Source organism: Geotrypetes seraphini, chromosome 3 (assembly GCF_902459505.1).
Source record: "Geotrypetes seraphini chromosome 3, aGeoSer1.1, whole genome shotgun sequence".
NCBI classification, from domain to species: Eukaryota; Metazoa; Chordata; class Amphibia; order Gymnophiona; family Dermophiidae; genus Geotrypetes; species Geotrypetes seraphini.
Window position 1 is genome coordinate 337,951,936 of NC_047086.1, and position 19,006 is coordinate 337,970,941.

At 45.5% G+C, this 19,006-nt stretch overlaps 1 protein-coding gene across 3 annotated transcripts in view; it reads left to right on the forward strand.

Moving 5' to 3' along the window:
• The window catches only part of B3GNT2 (UDP-GlcNAc:betaGal beta-1,3-N-acetylglucosaminyltransferase 2), a 53,472-nt gene that overhangs the window by 1,521 nt on the left and 32,945 nt on the right, over positions 1-19,006 (forward strand). The window contains exon 2 of one of the 3 annotated variants that reach the window (XM_033936445.1): positions 2,652-2,879. The exons of the other annotated variants lie outside the window; for them this stretch is intronic. The gene's annotated coding sequence lies outside the window, so the exon portion shown is untranslated. The remainder of the gene's footprint in view (positions 1-2,651; positions 2,880-19,006) is intronic. 3 annotated transcript variants of the gene reach the window in all.

Below are 19,006 nucleotides of genomic sequence, written 5' to 3' on the forward strand. Positions count from 1 at the left end.
CGCCTTCCTCAGGGATCCAGTTGTTTACAAACTCACATATAAAGAATTGAACTGAAAACAGTCTATTGTCTTTAAATGTGTGAGCAAAGAACACCGCAGACAAGCTGAAGTAGCAAAAAAAAACCGCTACTTCAGTCTGCGGTGTTCTTTGCTCACATGTTTAAAGACCGACTGTTTTCAGTCCAATTCTTTATATGTGAGTTTGCAAACAACTGGACCCCTGAGGAAGGTGTGTTCGCTGAAACACGGACCGTGTAGGGTCCTGTTGGATTTTTACCACTGTTTAAATTTAATTTTCATGTTTTTATATGTCGGTATACAATAAATTATCTCCATAACATCTGTATCAGTTTTTTGTTTTTATCGGAGGATAGCGTGATTGATTTCGAGAATCAATGGGATAAACAGGTAGGGGTACCACAGAGTTATGCTTAAAAAATGGATACCCCAGGAAGGGAGGGCTAGTCTTGAGTGGGCAGACTGTTGGGCCGCCGGCCCTTATCTGCCATCATACTCTGTTTCTATGATTGTTTTCACTGTGGATCATTGGGTCTCCCCATTTTCCTTTGTTGTTTCTGTAGAATGCAACACTTTGAAATTGGGGGAAGATGTCCTAATATGTGCGTACAGTCCTTCAAAATTAAATCTTTGTGTACATTCACAGCAGAAGAGTTATCATCCCTGATTAGTTTGGATGCTTAAGCAGCCCAGTACATTAAAATCTATAAGCAGGTGACGTTACATTTATCAAGAGGTGTCTCTACAGTTTCACAAAGCTATACATTAAAACTTGCTCATGACTTAAAAAAATATGTATCTTTAGAAAGATGTTAAGATTTTGTTGCAGTAAATACAAGTAGTAAGTTGGTACTTCAGAATGTGTACAAACTACGGGCATGTAGCCAGAGGGACATTTTCAGGTAGGCCTGAGCCCAAACTGGATGAGTATGGAATTTGTGCCCTGCTCTCTGCCCTCCCCCTTAAATCCCAAATATTAGATGCTTGAGCTGGTAGGTATCGATAAATTCTGCCTTCTCTTCCTTGGGCAGAAAGCACTCTTTGAAGCAGCAGTCAGCCGCAGTATATCTAGGTTTTTGCTGTTGCCATTAGTAGTCCATATATGTTCAGTACTTATACATCTGAAACTGTTGAACCACTCATAAACTTACTTGTCAATTCCTGTTCAACATAAACCAGAAAACCTGGAATTGCTTAAACTAATCCTTCATCTCCCAAAGGAGTTAAATACAAACGCACATTTGACTCGCTCTTCACTTATCATGGCACTGACATGGATAACCTGGACATACAGGTGATTCAACTGGACATACTGGCCTCACTTGTGTATGCTGGACACTACAGACCTATATTTTCCCATAGCCAGGCCCAGCCTGTACCTTGCTGTCTGTAAACACCTGCAGCCTTTGCAATGCTAACGTTTTTGTCTCCATTCCCTGCTGGGAGGATATTTCTCCAAGGTTCTGCTGAACTGTTATCAGTGCTGTATGACTTCATATGCCAGGCACCCTGGAAAGCCATAAAACTTTTATAATGAGCAAGGATCCCTGCAGGACGATGTGGGTGTAGCGAGATGAGAGAACTTGGTACCAAAACATTTGCTCCCTGTCTCTGAACCAAGTTATGGGAACCAAGCAGCTGGATTGTTGAAAGGTCACCTTTGCCAACTTTCAGCATACAAGGACACCATCCCGAAGATGCACAGAATTGTAAAACCACTAATTAACATCTACAAAGTCATTTCAGCGCTGGAGAAAGAAAGTTCACCAAGAGTTCTCTGTTTCTGCAAGGCCCCCCCCCCCTACTGGGGAGGGGGGATGGAGGTGAGAGAGGCGTGGACTGAGAGGAGGAGTTAGGTATACATTATTTTATGTACCAATAGGGAATTACATAACCAGAATTCGGGGATGGACTTTTTTGGAACAAAGGAAGAATTGCTCTGTATAAAAACACGTGTATTTTAGGTAGAGCCAGAGAGATTCACTTACTTATGCTACGGGGAACTGCAAGCCCCCTGCTAAGCATATGGGTGCAAATTCTTCTCTCCATTGCATATTCTGAACTGACAATACATTTTTCTGCTATGCCTTTGTTGCTGTACTTTTGTAAGTTTTTATACTAACAATAAACAAATATTGTCTGTTTTGGAAGATATAATGCCGTCTCGTAGTTATTCCAATGAGGTAAACAAAGCAGCCTTTACTTCAGCACCAAGACCTGGAACAACCTCTCAACTGACATCAGGATGGAAACATTCTACAATTGAAATACACATACCGGATTGACCACAAACCCAAAACCTACTAATCATGTATAGTGTTCCCCGCAAATTCACGGTCTGCCCCAACCGCCTCTTCTTGTAGTAAAGTCGGGCTACACCAATCAAGAGCTGTGTGTCAAAGCAGCTCCTGATTGGTGTAGCCGACTTTACTACAGGAAGAGGCAGGCGGAGCAGACCATGAGTAATTTTCTTCACCTGCCAGCGCTCCAGCTGCCCTCTCCTGCCTGCAACGGAACCCCTGTGTATTTCGGGGGAGTACTGTAAATACAATATAAATGGTAAAATACAGTATAAATTACAAAGTACTCGTATCTTTTGTTTGTAATTTATCAGATTTTATTTTTACTTTCAGTTTTTTTTGTGTACTGTTTACTCCTGAAGAAGCCTTCCATTGAAACTCAGGTTTGAGTAGAGGAGTGTTTTTGAATCTTTATATTTTGATGAATTGGACACAACATTCACAGTCGTTATTCATGATATCATATGATGGGTATATAATGTCCTGCGGAGCTGCTTGATTACAGCATGTTGCTTTGTCATCATAGGATATTTTGGAACTAGTCTGCTTCTACATTAACAGATAAGTGTTTTCTTTGCTAAGTTTGATACAGTTTTTTTATACACATTAGTTTTAATATGGTAGAAGGGATTGGTCAGGAACATTTAAAGTGCTATGATGGTTCCTCGATGGTTCTGTTGTGGCTCTAATGCAGGAGGTGTGGGTTCTGAGCACTTTTCACAATTTATACTGTATTTACGTGATTAATAGGTTTGGGATCAATCCCATATGTGTATTTCATTTGAATGATAGTTTATGTATGGGATTTATATTTTAACTAGTTTTTAAGCCCGTTACATTAACGGGTGCTAGAACATATGTGTGTGTGTCTCTTTCTTTCTTTCTTTCTCTCTCTCTCTCCTTAGCAGCTTTCTTTCTTTCTGCCTTTCTTTTTCCTTGGCTGTCCATCACCACCCCTTGCCTGCTCCCCCTGTCCATTTTCCCTTCCTTTTACCTCCCCTGTGTCCACCACCACCCCTTCACTGCTCTCCTTATGCAGCAGCAGCCCTTCTCCCTTTGTTTTACCTCCCACTTGTCCAGCAACACCTCTTTCCTTCTCCCCCTGTGCAACATTAGTCCTCCGTTCCTTTTTCTTCACCCCCCCTGTCCATCAGCATCTCTTTCCTTCTCCCCCTGTCCAGCAGTAGGCATCCCTTCCTTTTTTATCCCCCCTCCTCCTTCTTATCCCTATGATACTCTTACCTTGCTCTGCCCCTGATCAGAGGTTCCCGACAGCCGCCCAGTTGCACCCATTGGAAAAGTTCCCACTGCCGCATCCCGCACCCCTCCTGACGCGGCTCCCGCTGTCCTTTCTGTCTGTCTCTGTCCCTGGCCCCCTTTGTCTGTCTGTCTTTCTGTGTATCTCCCTGCCCCTGTGTCTTTCTTCTTTTCTTTCTGTCTCCCTTCCTCCCTCTGTCTGTCTGTCCAAAGCAGCATTCCATCCCCCTCCATTTCCCTCCCCCCACACCAGTTCACTGTGCACCTGCCCCTGTGTCTTTCTTATTTTCTTTGTGTTTCCCTTCCTCTCTCTGTCTGTATGTGCAAAGCAGCATTCCCTCCCCCTCCATTTCCCTCCCCCCCCACCAGTTCCTTGTGCAGCAGCATTAGCGTTTCCTCTACCCCCCCTTTCCCTTCCCGCGGTCCGGACTACAAACGTGGTGATTCCAGCAGCGCTTGCATCAGTCTCCACACGCTGCTTCGGGTGCTTCTACTGCCCTGATTTACTCTGGCACGTCCCTGATGACATCATCAGAGACGCGGCAGAGCAAATCAGGGCAGTAGAAGGGCCCGAAGCAGCGTGTGAAGACTGATGCACACGCTGCTGGAATCGCCATTCGGGCCCGCGGGAAGAGAAGGGGGTGGGCGGCAAAGGAGGAATGGAGATCGGCGGCGGCAGGAGGAACGGAGATCGTCGTCTGGCTGCGGTCCGGCTTGTAGAGGCGATCGGCTGGTGACTTATTAGCGTGCATGCGCACTACTTCGGCCACAGACCTACATGCGCACAGAACACGCAAATAGGAGTGCACATGCGCGGCTAGCTCTTTATTATATTAGATACTTCTGTTTCTTCATTGGTTGGAAACATTCTACAACAGATTCTGAAAAAAATGAAAAACTCTCTTCTTTGAAAGCATATATGCTATGGGCAACTAACTCAAAATATCTAGTGTCGCTCTAAATCCCATACTCAAGTGTTATACTGGTACAGAACCTCAGTCCTCTTTTCCCCATTACTCCGTTCATAACTGTCCTCCTCAAACTGTAGCATATACATTGTTATTCCTTATGTTGTAAGTCACCTTCAATCTATTTAGGCATAGTGTGACTTAGAAATACTAGATTAGATTAGATCTGGAAAAACTGAGCATGCACAAAGGAGCTGGTGTCTTTCTCAGCTGGAGGCAAGTGTTGATAGCTGCCACTTAGAAGATTGCTGGCTGGCTAAGGAGGAGGTCCTCAATTGGTGGGGTTTAGACTACAGATCTCCACCAGCTACAGCAAGAAAGCCACAATTTTGGATGGGCCATGCCCACTTGTGGCTATGCCACTGATGCAAAATTACTTATAACCAAAGACTTCTTGCTTAGAAAATATATCTTGTCTGGCACTTTAGTTTATTTTGGCCTTTTTCTCCTGTGTGGCACTTTTTAAGCTAGATTTTAAAAAATGATAAAAGAACATAACTTACCTTTTAGTACTACAGTAATTTGAACTTGACAGCTAATCACACAGATATAATTATTGTTCGGTTATTACCTACAAATTCTTTGACCTCTTTTATGTCTAAGTGCACTAGCACGATACCTGCACAACTTTACTCAAACCATAATTATAGTTAAGTGTGAACTAGTGCTAAACTTCTATTTTACCTTGTGTACTTTGAGAAACTGTGGTCTCCCATTGCTTAGAGTATTTATATTATTTTCTGATTTGTTGAAAAGAAGAGCAACACCTCTTGCATGAGAAAAAGATGACTTGGATTTTTGGGAGTCAGAAAGTTCCTCTTTCGGGTTTACCATCTTATGTTTTTCTGACAAGTTTGAAACACTTTGAAAGTGTTCCTTTTTCTCTTGCTGTATTAGTCATGGACATGACATGTGGCCACCATTGACTAGTCTTGATTAGTTCCTCTTTGTTCTGTGCAGAGCAAATAGGTTAGCCTTGGCTCTGCTGTGTATAAGGTTCTTGATTTGATGCCTAAATAAGTTATTTAGGTCCCCAGGTCTTCTGGGGATACTGTGAAGGTGGCGATGGCATTTGTAGTATCAGAGGAGCAGGGTAATAAATAAAATAATAGTCTGTGCTAAAGGGTAATACCTAGGTGATTGGATTCAGGTTTCTGGAGGATACACTGATGCACGAATTAATGATCAAACTAATAGTGTGTGTGGTGGTGAGGGGCGGGGTTTATATTTTCTTTGATAATATACTGTATATACTCGAATATAAACCGGGATTTTGGGGCAAAAAATTGGCCAACGGGGGGCCCGGTTTATATTTGGGTCATCCCCCAGTGACCACCCGAAACCCTCCTGGACTTCCTGCGGGCCTGCCTTAGGCCGGGACAGGAGGGTTATCCCAGGACAAGCAGGCAGATATTCCCACACATGGGTGATGTCACCAACGGAGCCCCCAGCGGACAGCCTCAAAAGCAAACTTGCTTGAAGATCTCGAGCTTTCGAGTGCTGCATCGCGCATGCGCGCGTGCCTTCCCGCCCGAACTAGGAGGCGCATCTCCTGTGAGGATCCTCAGTTCAACGTTTTCCACGGAGCTGAGAAGACTTGTCGACTTGGTTCCCGTAGCGTTGTGCCTTCTCTTCACCGTGGCTGAGTAGTGTTTGTTTCTTTTCGGTCGCTGTGTTTCTGATTTGTTTCTCTAAAAAAAACCAAACATTTAAATTCGTTTTTGTATTTTCTTGCGTCGGATTGGGAGATTGAGGCCTAGGCCTCTCTCCCTCGTTGTCGACACGGACTTTGTCCTTTCTATGTCCTGGCCTGTTACCGGGTTCAAAAGGTGTTATCAGTGCGGCAGGACTATCTCCATCACCGACCCCCATAGTCGGTGTATGCTCTGCTTGGGGACGACCCATCGTCCGGAAGATTGTCTTCGCTGCCTCACTCTTCAACATCGTGCCTTTAAGCGCTGCTGCGACAGGTTCTTCGAGCTTTTTCCTCGAATGGAGCCTGATAAAGCTGTGGCCTCGGCCGAGGCATCTACGAAGTCCTCAACTTCTGGACAAGCCTCGCGTACTAAGACCTCGGCTTCGCCTCCTCTGCAGGCCTCGGCCTCGAAGACCTCCGGGTCCTCGGCCTCGAAGGCCTCCACGGTGTCCTCGAAGCCTGGATTGGGGGGTAAGTCTCCTGCTTCCTTTTCAGGTGCCATTCCTAAGAAGCCGACGGAGTCTAGTTCCTCGCAACCTGGGGCTCCAGGTTCGAATTCATCTTCTAGACCATCCTCGAAACGTGCTTCCAAGTCCAGGGAATACTCTCCTTCGAGGTCGCCCTCATTGGAACGCACGAGACCTCCTGTGACTCCGAGTCCCTTGGTCTCTGTCCCCATGTTTGAGGACATGCTCAAGTCAATTTTGACGACGCAAATTTCCTCAATTGTGGCTCAGTTGGTCCCGGCCTCGACCCTGTCTTCACAAGTCCAGCCTGAGCAGCAGTCTGTGCCTCGTCGGCAGTCTCCTCGTCGCAGGTCTCGATCTCGGGTCTCCTCATCGGACTCTTCCCCTGACCGAGCTTCTAAGAGGTCTTTGCCTCGATCGAAGCATCGGTCCAGGTCTTCGAAGATCCCTTCCTCGAGGAGCTTGAGGCCTTCGGATCTCCCTTCGAAGCATGTGCCTCGCTCTCAGAGTACTGTTGCCTCCTCTGTTTCATCGAGGCATTCGAGGTCGAGGACTCTGCCTTCGAGACTTTTGCCTCGGGATCTGTCTCCTCTTGCAAAACCTCGCACTCCGCGCACTTCTCCGTCTCGGAGTCTTAAGCGGAAACATTCCACCACTCCGCCTCTGACTGGCAGTGCAGCATCCTCCATCACCTTGCGTCTCGATTCGGAGCCAGTCTCACAGTATTCACGCGAGGCTTCCCCATCATTTTCAGTGGCTCCTCGTTCGCGTTCTGCCTCCCCTGAGGAAACCTCCACTTTGAAATCTTCTTCCTTTGCGAAATTTGTTTTTGATATGGGGCAGGCTCTTAACATCGACTTGCATTCTGATTCTAAGTACACGCCTGAATATTTGGCGGATACGGAGCTTTCCCATCCTCCTAAGGAGACTTTGCGTCTGCCCATGACACCGGTGCTGAAGCAGACTTTCCTGAGGAATATGGAAACTCCTTATTCTGTGACAGCGATCCCATCGAAGCTGGAGTCTCGGTATCGCACAGTTCCCTGCAAAGGTTTCGAGAAATCGCAACTTTCTCATCAGTCTCTAGTGGTGGAATCGTCCCTAAAGAAGGCTCATCCTTCTAAGGTGTCTGCAACAGTCCCTCCGGGGCGTGAAGGTCGCACTATGGACAAATTTGGTCGCAGACTTTATCAAAATTCGATGATGACTAATCGAATTCTGAATTACAACTATGTCTTTACTTCTTATTTTAATTACTTTTTGAAGCAGTTGTCATCCTTTTGCCCAGACTGGCCCAAAGAACGCCTTTCTGAATACAAGCGTATTATCCAATCCCTCTCTCAATTGCGTCTCTTCATGTTGCAGGCTTCTTATGATGCATTTGAGCTCTCTTCTAGGGTCTCGGCATTTGCAGTGGCCATGCGCCGCCTCGCCTGGCTCAGAATCGTGAACATGGATCCCAATTTGCAGGATCGTTTGGCCAACCTGCCGTGCCAAGGTTCTGAACTTTTTGATGACTCAATCGAGGCGGCTACAAAGCGGCTCTCCGAGCATGAACGTTCCTTTGCCTCTCTTCTTAGCCCAAAGCCTAAACCCTCTGCGACTAGAGCTTACAAGCCACCTCCTCGTCGCTATCCTATGAAATCCATGCCGGCTTTCTCTAGGCCTCCGCCTAGACGGCCCCAGCAACAACGTCCTCAGAAGTCCCAGGCGCCTGCTCCGACCAAACCCGCTCCGTCTTTTTGACGGTCCAGTGGTGAGCATTCCAACCTTCTTGCATCCAAACTCCTCCCTACCCATCGGGGGTCGTCTTTCCCTTTTTATATCTGTCTGGGAAACCATTACATCGGACCTCTGGGTACTCACGGTCATCCGCGAGGGATACTCGCTGCGCCTACTTCAGGTGCCTCCAGATCACCCTCCAAATGAGTGTCCTTCAAGTTTCTCGCAACTCCCCCTTCTTCTTCAGGAGGCTCAGGCACTTCTTCGCCTTCGAGCGGTAGAGGAAATCCCTCCTTCCGAGCACAATCTGGGATTTTATTCCAGATACTTCCTAGTTCCCAAGAAGACGGGGGATTTGCGACCCATTCTGGATCTCCGAGCTCTCAACCAATTTCTAGTCAAAGAGAAATTTCGCATGCTCTCTCTTCCAGTCTTGTACTCCCTCATGGATCAAGGAGATTGGATGTGCTCACTGGACCTCAAAGAGGCTTATACTCACATTCCTGTCCATCCGAATTTTCGCAAATTTCTCCGGTTCAAGGTGGGGAACCTTCATCTTCAATACAGGGTTCTTCCGTTTGGCTTGGCGACCTCTCCCAGGGTCTTCACCAAGTGTCTAGTCATGGTGGCTGCAGCCCTCCGTGCTCGGGGTCTCCAGGTTTTTCCTTACCTCGACGATTGGCTTATCAAAGCCCCTTCTCTTCCAGGGGTTACTCAAGTGACCCTTCAGACTATTTCTTTTCTTCAAAGTCTGGGGTTCCATATCAACTTTCCAAAATCTCAGTTGGTTCCAACTCAATCGATCCAATTTATTGGCGCCGTGTTGGACTCTGTTCACATGAGAGCTTTCCTCCCCCTCAATCGTCAAGAAACTCTTACGCCTTTGTCATCACGTAGCTTCCCTGTCGACTCTCACGGCTCGCCAAATGATGGTCCTCCTCGGGCATATGGCATCTACGGTTCATGTGACTCCCTTTGCAAGACTCCACCTTCCCATTCCTCAATGGACCTGGCATCTCAGTGGCAACAGGCCCTAGATCCGCCTTCTCGTCATATAGCGGTGACTCCTTTATTGAAGAAGTCTTTCCGCTGGTGGATGCTCTCCTCCAATCTTTCCAGAGGTTTGCAGTTTCATCATCTTCCTCATCAGAAAGTACTCGCAACAGATTCGTCCGAATACGCATTGGGAGCTCACGTAGATGGTCTCCGTACGCAAGGGTTGTGGACCACCACAGATCGTCGATGTCGCATCAATCTGTTGGAACTCAGAACGATTTTTCTTGCTCTCAAAGCTTTTCTTTACCTCCTTCACGACCAAGTAGTCCTGGTTCGGACGGACAATCAAGTAGCGATGTATTATGTCAACAAACAGGGCGGGACGGGCTCCCACTCCCTTTGTCAGGAAGCTCTGAGGTTGTGGCATTGGGCGATTTCTCACAACATCCTTCTTCGCGCTGTCTATATTCAGGGTCAACAGAATTGCCTTGCAGACAAATTGAGTCGTCTGCTTCAGCCTCACGAATGGACGCTCAACTCCCCCACACTTCGTCAGGTATTTGCTCGATGGGAAACACCTCGGGTGGATCTCTTTGCGGCACCCAGCAACTTCAAACTACATCTGTTTTGTTCCCGCATTTTCTCGCCTCTTCGTCTCGAGGCGGATGCTTTCCTTCTGGACTGGAGGGGTCAGTTTCTTTATGCCCTCCCTCCATTCCCTCTAATTCTCAAAACTCTTGTCAAACTGAAGTCGGATGATTCTCATAGCACCTCGATGGCCCCGACAACCTTGGTTTTCTCTTCTTCTTCAACTCAGCATCAGAGAACCTCTTCTTCTACCAGTTTTTCCTTCTCTGCTCACTCAGAGTCAGGGGTCTTTACTTCATCCCAACCTGCAGTCTCTTCACTTGACGGCATGGTTCCTTTCTACTTGACAGATCCTTCTAAATTCTCTCAGTCGGTTCAAGATGTATTTCTGGCTTCCAGGAAACCGTCCACTCGTCAATGTTATGGTCAAAAGTGGACCAGATTCTCGACTTGGTGTTCTAGTCATAGTCTTCAGCCGAAATCTTCCCCTTTGGCTTCAGTTCTGGATTATTTGCTTCATTTATCTCAGTCAGGCCTTCAATCCACATCTATTAGAGTTCATCTTAGTGCGATTGCTGCTTTTCATCAACCTTTGGATGGGAAACCACTCTCGGCACATCCTTTGGTTGCTCGTTTTATGAAGGGCCTTTTTAATCTCCATCCACCAGTCAAACCGCCTCCTGTTGTATGGGATCTTAATGTTGTTCTGGCTCAACTGATGAAACCTCCATTTGAACCTATTGACTTGGCTCATTTTAAATATCTCACTTGGAAAGCTGTATTCTTAATTGCCCTCACTTCGGCTCGTAGGGTCAGTGAGTTGCAAGCTTTGGTCTCGGACCCGCTTTTCACAGTTTTTCACCATGATAAGGTGGTTCTCCGTACACATCCGAAATTCTTACCTAAAGTAGTGTCTGATTTTCATATCAATCAATCTATTGTGCTACCGGTATTTTTTCCTAAGCCGCATTCTCACCCTGGTGAGGCGTCATTGCATACTTTGGACTGTAAACGTGCGTTGGCGTTTTATCTTCAACGTACTCAACCTCACAGAACATCTCCTCAACTTTTCATCTCTTTTGATCCAAATAGGTTGGGACGTCCTGTCTCGAAGCGTACCATCTCCAACTGGATGGCTGCTTGCATTAATTTCTGCTATGCTCAGGCTGGTCTTCCTCTACAAGGTCGCATGACGGGCCACAAAGTTAGAGCTATGGCGGCATCTGTCGCTTTCCTCAGATCAACTCCTATTGAGGAAATTTGCAAGGCTGCCACTTGGTCCTCGGTTCATACTTTCACCTCTCATTACTGTCTGGATACTTTATCCAGGAGGGATGGCCATTTTGGCCAATCTGTTTTGCAAAATCTTTTTTTGTAAATTGCCAACTTCCCTCCCCCCTTTAAACTTAGCTTGGAGGTCACCCATGTGTGGGAATATGCTGCCTGCTTGTCCTGGGATAAAGCACAGTTACTTACCGTAACAGGTGTTATCCATGGACAGCAGGCAGATATTCCCACAACCCTCCCACCTCCCCTGGTTGGCTTCTTGGCTTGGTATCTGAACTGAGGATCCTCACAGGAGATGCGCCCCCTAGTTCAGGCGGGAAGGCACGCGCGATGCAGCACTCGAAAGCTCGAGATCTTCAAGCAAGTTTGCTTTCGAGGCTGTCCGCTGCGGGGCTCCGTTGATGATGTCACCCATGTGTGGGAATATCTGCCTGCTGTCCCTAGATAACACCTGTTACAGTAAGTAACTGTGCTATCCCTCCCGTCTCCTTCCCAAGCCAACACTAATAATTACCACCTTCCCTCCTTTGCGTACCTGTTCCTTGGTGGTCCAGCATGTATTCCGCGCTGAAATTCTCCCGAACATTGTAAATGTAGCCAGCGGCGCACCTGGGCCGGCATGCAGCAGCGAGCTTTTCGTGCTGACGGCCTGCCCTACACCACTCCTTGATAGGCTGCTGCAAGTTCTCGCGAGATTCGCGGTTCTAACGGCAGCCTATCAAGGAGCGGTGCAGTGCCGGCTGGCAGCACAAAAAGCTTGCTGCTGTGTGCTGGCCTGGGTGCGCCGCTGGCTACTACATTTACAATCTTCGGGATACACGCTGGACCACCAGGGAACAGGTACGTGAGGGAGGGAAGGAGGGAGGGTGGTAATTATTAGTGTCGGCCGAGGCAGGAGACAGGAAGGATCCCTCCTGTCCCGGCCTCCCACTAGGTGGTTTAAGTTAAAGGGAAGGGTTAATCTGCTGGCTGGGTTAGAGGGCAGAGGGGAGTATGGGACAATCAACCCATTGTGACATCACTGATGAGGTTGGCTCTCTTTAGGGGGAAGAGGGTACAGGAAAGGAAGGTGGGACAGTGTTCAGAGCCTGGCAGGGAGGGGGGCTTGGTTCACAATGGTAGGAAATGGGACTAAGTGCAGGGCAGGGAGGGTAGGGGGGCTGGGTTCAGAACTTAGTAACATAGTAGATGACAGCAGATAAAGACCCAAAAGGTCCATCCAGTCTGCCCAACCTGATTTCAATTTCAATTTTTTAATTTTTTTTTTTTTCTTCTTAGCTATTTCTGGGCAAGAATCCAAAGTTCTATCCGGTACTGTGCTTGGGTTCCAACTGCCGAAATCTCTGTTAAAACCTACTCCATCCCATCTAAACCCTCCCAGCCATTGAAGCTCTCTTCAGCCCATCCTCCTCCAAACGGCCATATACAGACACAGACCACGCAAGTCTGCCCAGTACTGGCCTTAGTTCAATATTTAATATTTTCTGATTCTAGATTCTCTGTGTTCATTCCACGCTTCTTTGAACTCAGTCACCGTTTTCCTCTCCACCATTTCTCTTGGGAGCGCATTCCAGGCATCCACCACCCTCTCCATAAAGTAGAATTTCCTAACATTGCTCTTGAATCTATCACCCCTCAACCTCAAATTATGTCCTCTGGTTTTACCATTTTCCTTTCTCTGGAAAAGATTTTTGTTCTAGGTTAATACCCTTCAAGTATCTGAACATCTGAATCATATCTCCCCCTGTCCCTCCTTTCCTCTAGGGTATACATATTCAGGACTTCCAGTCTCTCCTCGTACGTCTTCTGGCGCAAGCCTCCTATCATTTTCGTCGCCCTCCTCTGGACCGCTTCTAGTCTTTTTACTTCCTTCGCCAGATACGGTCTCTAAAACTGAACACAATACTCCAAGTGGGGCCTTACCAAAAACCTTGTACAGGGGCATCAACACCTTCTTCCTTCTACTGGCTACGCCTCTCTTTATACAACCCTGCATCCTTCTGGCAGCAGCCACTGCCTTGTCACACTTTTTTCACCTTTAGATCTTCGGACACTATCACCCCAAGGTCCCTCTCCCCGTCCGTGCATATCAGCTTCTCACCTCCCAGCATATACGGTTCCTTCCGATTATTAATAACAAATGCATTACTCTGCATTTGTTTGCATTGAATTTTAGTTGCCAGGCATTAGATCATTCCTCTAACTTTTGCAGATCCTTTTTCATATTTTCTACTCCCTCTTCGGTGTCTACTCTGTTACAAATCTTGGTATCATCTGCAAAAAGGCACACTTTTCCTTTTAACCCAGGGGTGTCAAAGTCGATCCTCGAGGGCCGCAATCCAGTCGGGTTTTCAAGATTTCCCCAATGAATATGCATGAGATCTATGTGCATGCACTGCTTTCAATGCATATTCATTGGGGAAATTCTGAAAACCCGACTGGATTGCGGCCCTCGAGGACCGACTTCGACACCTGTGTTCTAACCCTTCAGCAATTTCACTCACAAACATATTGAACAGGATCGGCCCCAGCACCGAACCCTGAGGGACTCCACTACTCACCTTCCTTCTTCCAAGCGACTTCCATTAACCACCACCCTCTGGCGTCTGTGAGACAGCCAGTTTCTAACCCAGTTCACCACTTTGGGTCCTAACTTCAGCCCTTCAAGTTTGTTCAACAGCCTCCTATGAGGAACCGTATCAAAGGCTTTGCTGAAATCTAAGTAAATTACATCTAGCATTTATTTATTTTTTCTTATTATGATGGCAGAAAAGGGCTGTCGGCCCAACAAGTCTGCCCCACTCAAAGAACCCTCCCCCTAAAAGAACCCTCTCCTTAAGCATTTCCATGGAGTGTACCCACATGTTTATCCCATCGTCTCTTGAAGTCGAGCATGTTGTTGGCCTTGACAACCTGACGTCAAAGACCATTCCAACAATCAACCACCCTTTCAGTGAAGAAGTACTTCCTGATGTTTCCATGAAGTCTCCCACCCTTGAGTTTGAGCGGATGTCCTCTTGTTGCCATGGGATCTGTAAGGAAAAATATCTTCTTCCACCTCAGTACAGCCTGTAAGATATTTGAACGTCTCTATCGTGTCTCCCCTCTCTCTGCGTTCATAGAGGAATATAACTGCAGCCTGCTTAGACGTTCTTCATACGGGAGATCCTTGAGTCCTGATACCATCTTAGTGGCCATTCGCTGAACCGACTCCATCCTCTTCACATCCTTCTGATAATGCGGCCTCCAAAACTGAACACAGTACTCCAGATGAGGTCTTGCCATGGACCTGTACAACGGCATTATAACTTCAGGCTTTCGGCTGACAAAACTTCTTCGGATGCAACCCAGCATTTGTCTAGCTTTGGTTGAAGCTTTTTCCACTTGATTGGTAGTCTTCATATCTTCACTGATGATTACACCCAGGTCCTGTTCTTGTTCTTGTTAAGGTTTCATCATTCAGGGTGTATGTTCTGCAGGGGTTTCTGCTACCAAGGTGCATAACCTTACACTTTTTGGCATTAAAGCTCAGTTGCCAAGTACTAGACCATTTTTCCAGTAAAAGTAGGTCCTGCCTCATATTGTCGGGCACGGTTGCGCTGTCCACTACGTTGCATAGCTTAGCGTCATCGGCGAATAATGTAATTTTACCTCAAAGTCCCTGGGGCAGGTCTCGTACAAAGATATTAAATAGTATCGGATCCAAGACTGAGCCCTGTTTGTGTGTTACATGTAGCATTCTTCCTGAGCCTACTGTGACCCATTTATTCCTGGGCTGTTTTATTCTTTGAGGTAGAGGTGGTAAGTTGGTATGATTTTGTGGAGTGATGGAAGCTGCTCTAATTGTATTCAATTCCTGTTTAAGTTTGCAGAGCTCCTCCTTAATACTAGCAAGTTGAAGACAGATGGGGCAAGCCTTAAGCCTCTAAATAGTGTGTCTTGGAATTAAAACACCACAGTGATTGCATAGAATAAAGGTCATCTTGACTGGTTGTGAAGTGACTAGATTTGAGTAGTCCTGATTATTTGGCAGGGTGGGGGGCTCAGGGCAGGACACTTGAATATTAAGCCGCCACCCGACTTATATTTGAGTCAACCATTTTTATTTTTTTATTTTTCCCCCCTCCCTTTTTGGGGTGAAATGGGGGTCACGACTTATATTCGAGTATATACAGTATTTTTGAATGAACACTTTGGTACCAGAGTCCAGTCCCTAGTTACAGTTAAATTGCTATGTCAAAGGAAGATGAGGAAGACATTGCTAAGTCGAGAAATATATAGATATAGTGAGTAGTTTTGTGTTGGGTTTTTTTTTTTTTTTTTTTTAAATCGTAGAACAAGGTTCCTGGTTTAAGAAAAGCACTGAAATCATGTCCAAAAAATCTCAGCTGCAATCCGTTGTACTAGAGATGAGTGAAAAATGTATTCTAGGTTGAACAAAGCATCCATTTTTTCACTTGTTCAGAACAAATGTGTTGTAAATATGCAGGATGATATCAAGAATGCATAAACATTGTGTAAACTAATCAAGATATATACAGGGCTAAAACATTGCATAATTACACTCTTGTATGAGCAAGTTTTTAAAGAATAGAATGCATAAACACGAGGCAGCAGCATTCTATCTTGACTCAGGAGTTGAGGTAGTAAGTGTGTTGCTACTTGCTAACGTAGTGATTTTTATGCTTGAATTTTCTCATGCTAATCTCTAACCTTGTGTCCCAATTGGGATATACGTTTTCTAAAAAAACTCAAATGAGGAAGGATGCCTACATTGTAGGTGTCCGTTGCATGTCTACGGAGATGCATGTGGGTGCTTATGGATGTCTATGGCGTGAGCATGGTTTCCCCTAGAAGTGGTCTTGGGTGTCGTAAGCGTCCCTATGCGTTTCCGTAAGTGCGAGGCAGACGCCTTTAAATGTAGGCCTGTAAAATGCTGACCTGCATTTAAGGCATCTATCAAGAAAACTAGCCGCGATTCTCCAAAGGATCACCAATGTGTGATTGACATGAAATCAGTGGCTGCCAAGATCAGTGTCATATAGAGAATCGGGCCCTTAGAATCAGACGCTGCTTCTGACGCTCATAGAATTTCTATGAGCATTGGAGCAGTGTCGGTGTATTTAGTGCTCTGGACCGCAGTAGAAACCTTACATTGCTTAGTAAAAGAGGGCCTAAATATTGCTCCCTGATATAAAGTCTAGTGGGGATTTTTTTTTTTTTTTGTACAACTTAAAATTTAAAACCTTTAAATTGATGATAAAAACTTGACTTTTGAAACAAGCTTTTGGATTCTTTAGTCGCTGACCTGGCCATGGGCTGGCCTCAGTTGTCTTCTGGTTGCCTGGAAGTCTTGGTCTATTTGTGGTATTGCGATATATAAAAAATAAAGTTGTTATGATTATTATTTATACACTTTTTATGATTGTGTTCGTTTCCTGTCATTAACTGGAGTTCGCGTTGCTTGACAGTTGAAACAGTATAGCAAATCGGGAATAAATAATCTTCACCTCAGTTCACTAAAGTGGCCCATATGAGACACCCCAACCTTTGATCCCACATACAGTGGTGGCACTCTGTGCTCATCCTTCCCTCGCCCAACCACAAATGGCCCCTTCCTTTAAAAATACTGGGATCCAAGGCAGAATATTTGGAAAGAGGGGCCCTAAAATCTGCAAACAGGCTTGGAGGCCCCCTGTTGGGGACCAGGGCAGTTGCCCTGTTTACATGCCCTTAACACCTGCCCTGTCTGCCCTCTCCCTGTACACGGTAAATTGGGAGGTAGGAGTGATGGCCATTCATTCTTGCCTCTGCACTGCTATCTTGCAAAATTGTGGCACATGACCCTTTGTAGTGCATCCTGGGAGGGTCAGGTGCCAACCTGTTATGACAGTGATATGAAAGCAGGAAAAGAGTGGGTGTCGATCCCTATCAGGTAGCCACTTAACACCTCTTCACATAGGTATACTGGGGGCCCAAGAGACCATTTGGACCACCATGGAAAACCTTTAGGGCGTTAAGAGCATCTGGTGGGATCAGGGAGCTGTGCAGTGGAGAATGTCGGGCTGCCTTAGCCTTTTGTCTTAATGTATTTTCGATTTCATAGCTTGCAAAAGAAGCACTTTGTTTGAAAATTAAAATGGATTATTTCCCCAAGTATTATTGAGTTTGGTCTAGCTGTCAAGTGATACCAGGTTGGGGGCGTATACAAAGGCAGAAACTAACAAATGGATATTGGCTTGGCCTGAAATACTTAGCACACATTCCTTAGCAACAATATATGAATTTATGAACTTATGGGCTATGACCATCTACTAGCAGGTAGAGATAGATGGCAACACTCTCCTATATAACAGTATACATCCTGGTTAGTCAGTATCTACTTTATCTCAGCAGGTGGTAGACAAGTCTCTCATGAGCTCATGGTTTCATCTGCTGTCCTAGCTCTCTTGAGCTTGAGGGTATGGGGGCCAATTTGAAGCCTACCCTAGGGGGTATACTTGGCGATGCCAGATCCTTCCCCCATCCTCTTCCCTGATTCTCCTTCATAACATAAACATAACACCGTGTTTGTATACTGCAGAATCTCGCAGTTCTATGTGGTTTAACAATCTCCAAAAATTTCACAAATAAACTAGATTTTAAGTTTTCTAAAAATGCATATTAAATGAAGAAAAGATGATGATCTGTGAAATTCAGCATCCTAGCTTGCAGCTTGATAAGACAGTAATCTTTCTAAGAATCTCTTGTATAAACAACCTCGGACAGAGGGAAAGACAAATAATGTGGTAGCTTGCAATGAGCAATTGAAATAATTAGGTGTTTTGACAATGCAAAACCTCATAACACATGGTTCCAAACTTGAAAAACACTCTAGCCTCTACTGGCAACCAATGAAGTTCTTTATAAGAAGGTATAACATGATCTGTTTTCTTCAGATTGAAAATCAAACGCACAGCAGTGTTTTGTACAACATGTAATCTTTGAAGATTTTTATGATATCCTGCCAAGTGTACTATATTGCAGTAGTCAAAAATACTCAACACCAAAGATTGTACCAATATCCTAAATGAAGTAGTGTTGAAATATGATCTGATTGTTCGTAATTTCCATAATGTAAAGAAACCTTTTTGGACTAAGACATCAATATAGTTACTCCTAAACAAACTTTTGTCAAAATATACTCCTAAAATTTTAATTGTTCAAATAATGGGGTAAGATACCTCATTCAGGATCAAATTTTCTCCTGTACGTTTTGTGGAGGATGCAAACTAACCCCCCCCCCCAAAAACAAAACAAAACAGGAGATGAGAGCAAAAATGCTGGTTCTGTAGCTGTTATGTGAAGGGTTTGTTCCTGCACTGCTGCCACTATTAGGCTTTGTTAGGGAATCTGATGGAGCATACTCCTTTAAATTTTACTCCTCTGTTGAGTTGCTTTTTAAAGTCACAGTTTCAGCTTCCTTTTGTTTTCCTTTGTGGTATTGCTACAGCTGTGGGGAGTCTGGGGCAGCATCAAGTCTTAACCCTGTCAACATCGGAAGCCATGCTAGGCCACTGGGATCATTGGGTTCCCCTGCAGAGGAACATTTGACGAGCACTCCTTGGGTTTCTCTCCTTGACACCCGTGGCCATGTTGAAATCATGCAATTTTGCTCCCTCAGGTGTGTGCTTTTCTGTATCTTCACAGTAAGTTCTTAACTCTGGA